At 52.8% G+C, this 12,674-nt stretch overlaps 1 protein-coding gene across 2 annotated transcripts in view; it reads left to right on the top strand.

Moving 5' to 3' along the window:
• Positions 1–2,223: 2,223 nt before the first annotated feature.
• The window catches only part of ZBTB7C (zinc finger and BTB domain containing 7C), a 379,305-nt gene continuing 368,854 nt past the window's right edge, over positions 2,224–12,674 (top strand). For both annotated transcript variants that reach the window (XM_060170299.1, XM_060170302.1), the window contains exon 1: positions 2,224–2,381. The gene's annotated coding sequence lies outside the window, so the exon portion shown is untranslated. The remainder of the gene's footprint in view (positions 2,382–12,674) is intronic.

Consider the following 12,674-nt stretch of genomic DNA (forward strand, 5'->3'; position numbering starts at 1 on the left):
TCCCTGCACTGCATTCCTTTCATCTGCAGGTGTCTTGCAGGGCTCACATCCCCCAGGTACTCCCATGCTTCTGGCTTAGAAGCTTGACCACATCAGCTGGGTCAGTAGTCCTCCAAATGGCTGAAGACCCTTTAATGAAAGGAAGTGAGGCAGACAACCTAATTTAGCAGGGAGACAGACAACCTAATTTGGGAGGGGCAAAGGCTCCCAGGGCTGCTTAAAGCAAGGATGTTATTTCGCTTTAGCTACTTGGAAGTCTGACATCCTGAATCTGAAAAATCTTAGTTTCCACAACAGACTTCCCTAGACTTCTTCAAACTGCTTTTGAACAGTTTGGATAAGCTGGCTGTTCAAACTGTCAAATAAATGCTGTTTTCTTATTAGGAAAAGCCAGGCCTCTCTGTCCAGTGAAACATGATGTACACAACCGTACGTTTCAGCTCACCCTTTCATGTTTGTGCCTAGATTTCCGCTGTCACATCCTATTCCAGAGCCTTTTCCCTTGTTTTCATTACACCCAAGTGGTGCCATGCAATGTGCATTTATTACACGAACGAATGAAACGACGAAAATTTCTAGTGAGCGACACTGGTACGAAGCGCCAAGCAAAAGGTCCACAAATTAATTTTCGTGAATCCTGTAAAGGATGTCATCGAGTATCTTCAATAGTCAGAGACACTACGCAGACAGCAGCAGTCCCACTGTCCGTTCATTAGTCGGTGGCCAGAATGGAAACAGGAGGGAGAGATTCGCTTTGTCGCCTGTCCTGGGAGCCTCGCACGGCTCAGGTAAGCGCAGTCCCTGTAAGACTTTGAGGACCGAAAACTTCGGCGCCTTTGAAGAAAGAGTCCCGGAGAGGATCCGCTGACATCAGAGGGTACAGTCGCAGAGGTCGGGCAAGCCACGGCGGGCAAGGGTTTCTATGTCTGCAGGGAATGCGGAAGGCGGGAGTTGTAAAAAGGTTGAGCGCCAGTGTGCCCCGGCCTGCTGGTGGCCGGAACATCTGCCCAGGAGTCGCCTAGCCAGCGACAGTTCACGCCTTCGCTCCTGGACCGAGACTCCCTCCTCTTCCCTCGGATGGGCCCTTTGCGCTGTCCATCACCGCTCGGCGCTTGCTGCGCTTCCCACCGAGATTCTCCAGCGGGTACAGTATCCGCGGAGGCGGGGCTTGGAGGGACCGGGTGGAGTCAAGTCCTTCTAGTGCCCGCCCTTTGGCTGCGTAGCTGGGTGATTGGATGCTTCCGAAGGACGCCTTCCAGGCAGTCCAGGCAAGTGACGGGTGGCCCGAGGCCGGTCCCTGGCAAGCGCTGTGCAGCTTGAGGGGTACCCTGGCCGGCGAGCGGTTGGGGGCCCTGCGCCTGAGCGGCCTCCAGGGCGGGGAGGCCCGCAGGGATTTGGGTGCTGCGCGCCTGCGGTTTCTCGTGTCGGAGAGGTGTCTTTCTGAGCTCTCTGGAATTCCGAGAGCATTTGGGAAACTTCTCGCCCCGACTCCTTGCTCCCTACTTTCGGTTGGAAAAGCAGTTGCTGAGTTGTTTTATTTCCTCCCCCAATCGGAGTCTGTAAAAATAGCCGTGCGCCGGGGCGACCGAGCCAAGCTCTGCCGCCCCGGTGTCCTGGGCCGGGTGTGGACCTAAAAATACCCGGCGGTCTGGAGCCTGTGCTCCGGGTGCCGGCGGGTCCGGCCGGGCCGCAGAGGGCGTCTGGAGACCGGAGAAACGGCGGCCGCCTGGCCCCTCGCCTCGGCCGGGGCTGTCCCTTTAAATCCTGGAGGAGGCAAAGAGAAAAAAGAAAGAAAAAAGACGCGGAGCCCCGAGCGGAGGGTGGCTCTGCCCGGCCCCCCACTCCGCCCCCGCGCCGCGGTCTGACTGCAGCCCGCCGCCTCCGCGGGTCCTGGGCACCCCCAGCAGCGCCGCCTCCAGCCACAGTTACTGTCAAAATAGAAATTAATTGGAGCCGAGGAGGAGGTTGAGACGCAGCAAGTGCATGTGTGGCAGGGCGGGGAGGGGGTGCAGGGGAGGGGCGGGCGCGCGAGAGAGGCGACCTCAGACATCCGGGCCCTTTAGCCCAGTGCGCACCCCGAGCCGCCGGCGCGGGCAGCGCGAGCGCCGGGCGCGGGGCGCAGGGCTGACAGCCGCGGCGCGGGAGGCGGGGCACTAGGAGGGCGGAGGCGCGGAGCGGGGAGGGAGGAGCTGCCGCGCGCCCGCCACTGCCGCTCGGCTCCACACAGCCGGCGCAGCCCAGCCACGAGACTCTGACAGCCGAGCGGCCCGCGCAGCTCCGGCGCACAGGGACGGACGGACCGCGGCGGCGGCGAAGGCGGACGCGAGGACAGCGGCCCGGCACCAAGTGCAGGAGGCGCGCGGGTCCGGCGGCGCGCAGAGGTGAGTGGCTTCGCGTGCCGGGCTGGGGCATCGACTGCGAGGGTCGCGGTCTCTACCGCATCTCGGCTGCTGAGGCGGGTCGGGGGTCGCGGGGCTCCCGGAGGGTGCCTCCACATCGCAGGCGCCGGGAAGCGATCTCCCGGGGCTGTTGCTAGGAGGCCGGCGGTCCGCGCACCCTGGGGCGCAGGCTGGGACAGGGGCGCCCCCGGCGCGGCGGGCAGGAGGCGGGGGGCTGTGGTGGCTATTCAGGGGCTCCGTGCGGCAGCCATGCAACGGGAGGAGGCGGGAGGAGGGAGGGAGGAGGGGAGAGCCAGCGAAGAGCGAGCCAGCGAGCGGGCGCCGCGCCTCCTGGCTGGCACCGCGGCCCGGAGCGAAGTGGCGCGCGGGGCTGGAAGGGAACTTCTACGGGCGCGTGCGGCCCCGGGCTCGGCGGCGCCTTTGGGCCCGGGCGGGGCGGGTCTGTCGGCAGCCACAGGTGGTTTCTGCCAAAACTTTTACCGCACTTCTGCCGGGAAGGCGCGGGAACATTTTGGAGAGTGGCGGTTTCTTGAGACGTTGGCACCCGCACTGAGGTCTTATCTTGAAAATTAGGAAAGGGACTGGAAAGTCTGGGACCTGGCATCTCGCGATGCGCCTCAAGGGCTTCGTAGCGGTCCCTGCTCGAGGTGGTGTCTTTGCAGGATCCTGAGACCCATGCTGCTGTCCACTTGGGAAGTTGCGGGAAATGGGAGCACTCAACGGTTCCTCTGTGCCTCGGGAAAGTTAAGCGAAGGCCGGCCCCGTACCTGTCGCCCACAAGGGTCAGCACAAAATCTCTTCCAAGCGACGCGCACGGGAACCGGGCGCGCCTTCGCTCATGGTGTGCGCATCTCCTGCTCCTTTGAAAGCGAATCGTCTCCAGCCACTGTGTTGCTTTGTTATTAGGGCTGCTTCTTTGATTTCATTAGGAAGAAGGCCAGGAGGAGCCAAAGAAAAGAGAAGCGGCAACAACTCCCGTTTCCTTTGAATCCAGCCGCGGGGGCTGGTACCCAAGCCGAGGTGTGGAGGGTCCAGGACCGAGGGGAGCCAGGAGTCTGTGGCTTGTGCTGCCTGCCCAGGGAGCCTCGCTGGACCATTCTCCAGGCGAGGGCTGGGGTTTCTGGGGCCTCCGGGACGGAAAGAGCGATGACGGTGGGAAGGGAAGACCCTCATAAGAGGGAGATGTGCCTTGGTCAGCTCTGGGAGGGAGGCTCTGAGAAATCCAGTGGTTTGGCCCCGTTCCTCATTGGCCAGGTTGACAAATCCAGGGCAGCGGAGGTTAGCACCACCCGGGTAGCTCCATCCCGGGCTGAAAGAAATCATTATTCCCAGAGTGGGTCTGATACCCAGGTGTTGCAAGTCGGTACAGAACTGCATGGGAGCTGGAAACACTCAGTCCTTCATTCTGGCTGGTGCTGTTCCCACTCCTTATTCCCCAGCCCCAGCAAGGACCTGAGCCGAAAGCATGTCCTTTGCTTTAAAGGAAGTCACAGAATTTTGGAGCTGAAAGAGACCCTAGAAATATTAAAGAGTGCTCGTTTTACAGAGGAGCAGATTCAGGCCCGAGGAAGGAGAGTGACCTGCCACAGTGGTTAGAGGCGCAGGGAGACTAGAAATGACATCAGCCTCCCAGACCGGGGTGGAGAGAGTTCCCTCAACAAGGCCTTGTAGGGCTTGAGATCAGAAATGCCACTCCCACACCCCAAGCCCATCATGGGCTCATTATCTGGTACTTTCTACATCCATGCTTGCCAGCCCATTTCCTGTCCTCTGCCCTTGGCTTAAAAAGATCAGAGCTGTCACTGCAGATTTCCAGTCCGACACTATCCCAACTTTTCCTGCTCCCTCCTCACCCCAAGTTCCTCAAACTCCTTTTGTAACGTAATGTGGTTTGATTAGCCAAGATGAGTGTGCAGCTCGTCTCACTGTGAGGCACCCACTTTCCGTAGGATGCCAGAACTCTGTTTTCCTGGTAATTAGGTTTTACAGATATTTTTGAAAGGGAGCCCAATTCTGGATCAATCACACTTGGGCACAAATGCTGTGCTGTTGTGGATACTAAATGAGAAAGATGAGCAATTATCTGGGGGTGTTGGGATAAATGTTGTTATGGGTATTTGACACAGCTATTAGACATCAATGAGTGGGTTTTCAGTAAATGTTTTTGACGTTGTATTTTACTGAGCACACAAAGTGTCTTAATTAAAAAGAACTGCGAGTTGGCCACTTAAATTTTAGCCACTTGTTTCTTACCAGTGTGTATGGGCAGGAAGCGTCTGAGTGGTAAACAGAATGATTGTTAAGAGAACTTTTTTCTCTGGAACCTAAATATTCTAGGGCAATGCTTATTCTTCAGTCTAAAATGTCATGTACGGTCCAGCAGAACCGTATTAAATCAAAATAATTCTGGATGTGGTGTGTGTCAATCTGTATTAGTCAGAAACGACTTATAAGAGAGAACATTTTGTAAGTTTTATGCTTTCAAGGGCACGCAGTATCAAGAATTCAAGGCAAATGCAGTGTCACCGAGCATAATTCTTCTCTCATGAACAGATAAGAATCAATGTCCCCATAGCTGCGCTTGGGGCTCCTGGAGAAGAAACCAAGATCCAGTATGTTCATGACAATACGATGTTATAGTTTGACACTGCCTTTTCACTTTCATTGCATGCTAATCTCATAGGTAACTCATAGTTCATAGTTCAGCTCTTAACAGATAGGGAAACCAAGGCAGAGAGAGGGGAGAATGTTATTGCTGTAACTCCATTCACTGCAGGAACATACTCTGAGCATGCAGCTTGGGGTTTCTGGGCCGACCAGGGTGAAAGAGTCCCCCTAAGAATACTGTGACCCCCCAGCCCTCTCCAGCACTGCAGTTACAAAGGGGTTTAGAGGTGTGGCAGGGTTACAGTTAGAGTTCATGGGCGGCCACTCGCTCCCATGGGGGCCTGAAGGGCTGTGTTCTCCACTCCGACTGTGGGTGAGCCATTTCCCTCCCTCTTCCAGAAGGCTGTGGGAACTTGGGCGAGGAGGGACCAGCTGGCTGAGGCTGGGGCGGGGGTGTGGGATCTGTGCCTGTGGAGGGCTGAAGGAGTCCAGGCTATTTATAACCCCTCCTCCCCTCCTGGGAGGAAGAGACTCAAGGGTCTGGAACCAGGCTTGGCGCTGACTTCTCCCCAGGATGGCTGTGCCCACTGGAAGAAAACCTGCCACCCACTGCATGGCGGGGGGCTGGAGTGAACCCTGACCCGTGTGGAGGGGCCCCGCGGGGCTTGTGGCAACTTCAGCTGCTCTGGGGGATCTGGGATTCAAGCACGTCCTAGAGCCAGTGTGGGTGCTTTTTCTCAGGCACTGACCCCCCCATTTGCACAGAATGAGGCGCACCCAGAAACCTCACAGGCTAGAGCGTAAGAACCTGCTCAAGTGGGGGTATTTGCTTCTCTGAATAATGGCAACTATGATTTTTATGCAGGAGGCGCTTCTGAAAGCCACAAATCAGACGTGGCTCCCTCTGACCACGAGCTGTGGCATCTGTTCGGTGCTGGTTGCGGAGGTCTGAGACGTGCAGCCAGAGCTCTTTCCCTCTTCCCCACCCCTTCCCCAGACTAGTCCCCGTTGGTCCCCCTCACCTCCCACTCTTCAAGCCAACACCAAAACCCTCCTTTGTCTTCAGATACATCGTACCTGCCATCCCACCGACTACAGCTTCATTCCTGAGACTGGGCGTATTTTCTTCCTGGGTCAGTGGAGGGAGGAATGGGGGTGGGGGTGGGCCGGAAGCAGGCGGGGCACTGAGCTTGTCTCTCTGTTTAACCCCTTGGAGTGAATTAATCCACCCTTCAGAACCGTGTCAGGCGCTCACAGCAGGTGTTACCAGGAGGCCTACCTGGAGAGGTGGGTGCTGGGCAGCTGCTGGCCAACGGTGGTGCCCTGAGAGCCTGGGGCAGCTTTTGGGGGCGGGGCTTGTGTTGCTCATCGTCACACCCTCAGCGCCCACCGCAAGGCCTGGGCACGGAAGATGTCTGCTGAACGCACACCGAGGGCTGGGCATGGGTGGATGGGCGGACGGCAGTCAGGCTTGCTCCTTCGTTGCCATCAGCTGTGTTCCTTGGCGCTGTGAAGGGGGTGTTGGCAGGGCAAGGATCTAGAAGCGGAGTGTGGATGAGAAGAGATGGGGTTCCATGGGCATTTTGAGAGCCCCAAGTCAAGCTGATTGCCTGTCTGGGATGATGGGAATCCTGTCATCAATTCGACTGATAGCGATGCATCCCTGCTCTGAGGGCTGTCACGGCACAACCCAGCCTCGCAAAGCCACAGTGGGACCCTCCTCTAGTGAGGCAGGTGGGCCACTCCTGTGCTACCCTCCTGTGGGATCTCTGGGGTCTGGCCCCTGCCTGCCTCTCTGACCCTCCTCCACTCCCTGTACTCCAGTCACCTGGCTCCTTTTTGGTCCTTGAACAAACGGAGCTCACGTGTTTCTCCTTGTCTGTTCTCCTGTCTGCAAGGCCCTTCCTGCAAATCTTCCCACAGCTGGCTTCACCTCGTCATTAGATCTCAACCGAAACAGCCTGGTAATACGTTCGTCATGGCGTCCCAAGCTATCTGGGATAGAAACTTGATTCTCCTCCTGTCTATTGTCTGCCTCCCGCACTAGAATGTAAGCTCCAAGAAGGCAGGGAGCTTGTCTGGTTTGCTCCCCACTGTATCCCTAACCCCAGAACGGTGCCTGGCATGTGGCAGTGGCTGAGGAAATAGTTGGTGAGCTGGGGGTTGTATGAAGATGAATCAGCCAGGGGCCCTGCCCTCGGGATCTCTTTAGCTTAGAGGCGGATATAAGGCTTGTTCATACTCCCTCTGACGTGTGGCAGGAAGGGAAGCTGGCCTTTGAGGGCTGTGGTCTAGCAGTGTTGGCCCTGACTCGACAAGGCTGGTTGGCTTCGGCGGAGGGGTCTTCTTTCAGGTGTTTTGTTGTGAGTTGGGGACCTTGGGAAGCTGAGCCACTTCCAGCACTGAAGTTCCTGCAGCTTGCTTGGCTGCCACCTCTCTCCCTCTCTCGTCTGTTTATTTACTTCTTTGCAGAGCAAGAGTTCCAAGCATAATGCCATCCTTGGAGAGTTAGGAATGTTGTGTTTTTCCACCAGCTCCATTCATTTGCAGCCTCCTCAGAACAGCTGTGGACAGCTGGCTGCCAGCGTGGATGTGGGGAGAGCTTCTCTTCAGGGCCAAGGGGTACACTCAGCCCTGCAGGAATGGGGAATTTCATTTGTGTTTCACACCCTGCTGATTTCCAAACCCCACTGAAATGGTGCCTGTGAAAACAGATTCATGAGGAAATTAAAAAACTATTAGTGTTCAGTTTGCTGCTTATTTTCTGACTATAAAAGCAATAAGGGTCATGATGGAAAATTTGGAAAATATGGAAAGGTGTAAAATTAAAACAGAAAACTGCTTACAACACCCTGATTTGGGAATATTTCCTTCCAGTCTTTTTTCTGTATCCACTAACACACGCATGTGTGTGTGTGCGTGCGTGTGTGTGTGCGTGCACATGTGCACACGCACAGAGACCTACTCACATATAAATGTATTAAGATTAAATGTTGTTTTCTACAACTTTTAAAACCCATATCATCTTTTAATAGACAGAAGGTTTCTTTTTCTTGGGAGTCTGGGAAATTCCCACTGTGAATCACTGATATTTAGAAGAAAATGTGTTTTCCAAGTCTCCTCACTGGTTGAGAATACTTCAGTTAAACTTTACCATCCACAGTTTGAGTTAGGAAATCAGCTCTCCCTCCTGCCCACCCCCAACACTGGATGTGGTTAGAAAGGTACTTCTCACTAAGTACCTCCCTCCATGACCTTGTTAAGAGCCACTGGTATATGGTGTTGCAAGCTGTCCCTCCATGAGCGTTCTATCACGTTTACCAATACCATCATGCTCTTTAGAAACGTACTTTAATGGATGTGTTGCATTCCTTCACGTAATGTATCATACTTTATTTACCATTACAAAACACAAAACAAAACCCAGTGCCCATTAGCTACAATCATTCCTTGACCTACAAATAACAGCTGGAGAATCTTGAGAAATATGAACCAGTATCACTGGACTAGCGTGTTGAGGGCATCACCATTTGGGGAAAACCCTGGTTCTTGCAGAAGCCCAGGGGCTTTGTCTCTGTCACTGCTATGCCCATGGCGTGCAGTGGATCCTGGGGTATATTTTGCTGAATGAGTGAAATACAGAATACTTCCTGTGGGAGGTGAGACCCTGATTAAGCCCTCTGGTGTCAAGGCTTCTTTTGAGTGTGAGTTTGCTGGAGGAGGAGTGCAGGGCCCTGGGGAGTGGTGGGGAAGAGCGTCACCTCCTGGGAAGCAGAGTAGGAAAGGGCAGCATGGGAAGCGGCTTTCTGACTTAATAGTTTTGATTGGTTTTTGGAGGAGGTGAAGTTTAGGTGGAGTCTTGATGTAAGGAGCTAGTGGCCCTTAATTCCATGGGACAGGGACTAGAGGGCACCCAGGGAGGAGCAACCTCAAGGTCAAGAGAACCTCAAGGTCAAGAGCACGGGGACAGGTTTGCCAGCCTAGGATATGGGGTGTAGCCCAACCAGGGAGTGGCTAGAGACAGAGATCCTTCGAACCAGAAGCTCCTCAGGAGCACAGAACCTACTCCCAGGGGAGGATGGGCCCCCAGGGACCATGGGGTCTCCAACCCTGCCTCAGGTATTGTCCCCATCCTGCAGATGAGGAAACTGAGACACGTGCAGGGATGGTGAAGAGCATGGGTCTGGAGCTGATCAGACCTGAACCCTATGTCTTGGCCACTTTCTGGTGGTCACCTTGGGCACATTACTTAACCTCCCTAAGCTTTAGTTTCCTTGTTTAGAAAACAGTGATAACCAACTTCATAGGGTGGTTGAGAAAATGGGATGAGATAATACACACAAAGTACTCTGCACAGCTCCTGACAAACATGAGGGGTCCCCACATGGAAGCCACAATTATTCACGTGTTTTGTCATTTCTATTTCTAACCTGAAGGGAGAGGAGAGAGAAGACCAAGGATTCGTGTTGAAGAACGTTCAAGACTTTGTTTTCTTCCCCCCTCTTCCTCCCCAAGCTACCACTATACTTCAAGGGATAAAAATCCTATAAGACAGATGACTGCTGGGAAGCCAGTGCTCACATGTAGGTAGAATTAATGTCACTTGAGGGGTGACAGGACCCCTCTGCTTCCCTACCTCCTACAGAAGGGGAGACACACTCCTTACAGCCATCCTGAGGCTTCAGTGGCTCCGTCTCGATATTGTCGTCAGGGGCACACTGCTCAGGAATGCCTGGCGAGGTTGGTCTTTAGAATAGAGAATGGCCACACAGAGTCTGGGACACGGGACAGGTCGGTTTTGCCGACTGGGAGCTGAATGGATAAACGGCTTATGACCTGGAGCGGCACAGCCTAGTGAAGATATAATGTGAGCCACGCAGGTAATTTAAAATTTTCTAGTAGTCACATTTAAAAAAAGTAAAAAGAGATGGGTAAAATGAATTTTAGTAAGGTTTTTTGTTTAACCCAATATATCCGAAGTATTATCGTTTCAACACGTGACACCAGCCACATTTCAAGAGCTCTGTAGTCTGGAGACAGGGCAGGGAGCCTGGGGCACAGGTCAGGAGGGTCAGTCTTGGGGGAGGCTGGTACTACTTGGGGGACTCTGCATGGCCAGGGGAGGAAACGTGTCAAAAGCAAGCAATTTAGGGAAGAAGTGAAGGGTTGTGAGACCTGACTTTTATCCTGGCATGTGGAGGGCGAATTGTGTATTCCTGGGTGCCATTCCACTATGGGCCTCAGTTTCCTCAACCACAAAAATGAGACTGTATTATCTCAGAGCCATTCCGGCTCTGGTGTTCTCTAATTCCTGCGAGAAAAGCATGGAAACTTAGCCACTTCCTAAGTTTGAAGTGGGTGGAGATGGGGCTTGGAGAGAAAGTCTGGGCAACAGAGAAACCTGCTGGGCACCACGTTTTAAAGCATCTCATTGGAAAGTTCTGCCTGGACAGTTTAGAGAGACATACACGCCTCCCTAAGCCTCTCCAAGAATGGACAATATCCAGTCACTGCCATTAAGTTACATGTATTTAAAAGTATGTTTTGGGGATGCAGCGGGGCCTCCGTTAACTTTTATTTTTAAAAAGTGACATGTTTTCATTGTCTTTAAATCCTGAAGCTGCCTGTTGTTCCTGGTCATCCCAGATGGCTGTGAATGGCAGCCATAAAAGAGGGGAGGGGCCCTGCAGGAAATATTAGAACAAAAAAGGAAATATTTCAGCTCTGTCATAAATGGGCACTTGGCCTGTCCAGAGAGGATGTGGGAAGAGAGAGGAAAAAAGCAGCAGGTGTGTTTGGAGGGAAGGGTGTGTCTGCAAATGTATTTTAAGCTCCTGAAGTCAGAGGCGCTGGTTTCATTGCACTCTGGTGAGGAGGATTTGAGGTTTTTATCTCCCTGCCACAGACTTCTATGGGGGGAAGGAAACTCTCTCTCCTTTCTAAGGAGTGTTTCTTCTTTTTAAATTAGGTTGTCACTAAGTAACTAGCTGTGTCTACCTGGGGATCCCCTGTTCCCACACAGGAAAGGACCTATGTGCTCTAAGAGCTGGTCCAAGCACGCCATTCACGGAGGAGGAAACTGAGGGTCAGAGAGGCCCCGCCACTCTCTGAGGTCCCCCAGGAAGGCAGGGAGGAGCCCAGGCCAGTGCCAGTGGCTGCCACGTGTCCTTTCAGCCACACAAGGGTGCCTCCTGGGGTTTTGCTTTCTGCGCAGTTAACAGATGACTCAATCAGGCTGCCCTGAATCATTTTTAAATGAGGATTTCTCTTTTATGTTTTCCTAAACTAGATTTTTTATTACTTTTCCACGCATTGTTTGCTTTGAATTTCTAATTTAATTTTTTCGAATAGGTCAATACTTACATGGTTTAAAATTCAAAAGGTACAAAAGGGTATTAAGTAAACTGGCTTTCTCTCACCTCGTCTCTTAGTTCCCTTATCCCTAGGCAACCACTGCTACTGGTCTCTTCAGTTTAAAGATACTGAATGCACAAACTGGAAAATATGTATATGTGTGTGTATGTATACATACATGTGCATGGGTATTTAAAGATTTTTTTACCCAAATGGAAGCATACCATACACATTACATTTCACTTTACATTTTCCACTGAACAGTAAGTCTTGACTATAAAGAACTTCTTTGTTCTGTTTTGCTTGTTTGTTTTGACTGCGTAAATTCCATTGTATGGCTGTACCTTGGCTTATTTAACCAGTCCCTTATAGATGGATATTTTGCTTGTTTCCAGTCTTTTGCTTATCCAATACTCTTGGTTTTTACCCTATGATTTTTTTAAAGTGAACGCTATTTATTTATTTATTTATTTTGGCTGCGTTGGGTCTTCGTTTCTGTGCGTGGGCTTTCTCTAGTTGCGGCGAGCGGGGGCCACTCTTCATCGCGGTGCGCGGGCCTCTCACTATTGCGGCCTCTCTTGTTGCGGAGCACAAGCTCCAGACGCACAGGCTCAGTAGTTGTGGCTCACGGGCCTAGTTGCTCTGCGGCATGTGGGATCCTCCCAGACCAGGGCTCGAACCCCTGTCCCCTGCATTAGCAGGCAGATTCTCAACCACTACGCCACCAGGGAAGCCATACCCAATTATTTATTTATTTTTTTTTTAATGAAAGCAAACCTTGAGTTTTCTGAATACAAACTGATAGCCTTCTAAGCTTGCTGATTTATTGTTCACAAGGTGCTTCAAAGCATAAAATTGCTTAATTGTTTAAAGATTAAGAGCAGAATAAACAATTTTTTGCATTGAACTTCCTGGAAAACAAATGCTATGGTCGACATTATTAAACCAATGTTTCTTGAGTTCCTACTGTGTGCTGTGCCAGGCAATGGGTGCAGGTGGGGAAGCAAAGAAGGAGGCTTGTAGGACAGCACTCCTGTTCTTGGCCTGGAGTCGGGGGCGGGGGTGATTTTGATGGAGGAAGAGAACAGTTAAAGCAGCACTGGGGGCGGCCTAGGTGAAGGGAAATAAAAGCCACAGAGGGGATGCTAGGGCCTTTGACTGGGGGTGGGGTGCAGGGTGTCAGGGAGGGGCTCTGGGCTGACTGGCTGGATGTGAGCAGTGAGGTTTCCTGCCCGCAGCTCACGACACCATGTCCTTGGTCCCCCTCATCTGCCTCTCTTGGTCACTGTCCATCTGCAGAGTCCTCCATAGGGC

The sequence above is a fragment of the Lagenorhynchus albirostris genome, chromosome 14, assembly GCF_949774975.1.
Source record: "Lagenorhynchus albirostris chromosome 14, mLagAlb1.1, whole genome shotgun sequence".
NCBI classification, from domain to species: domain Eukaryota; kingdom Metazoa; phylum Chordata; class Mammalia; order Artiodactyla; family Delphinidae; genus Lagenorhynchus; species Lagenorhynchus albirostris.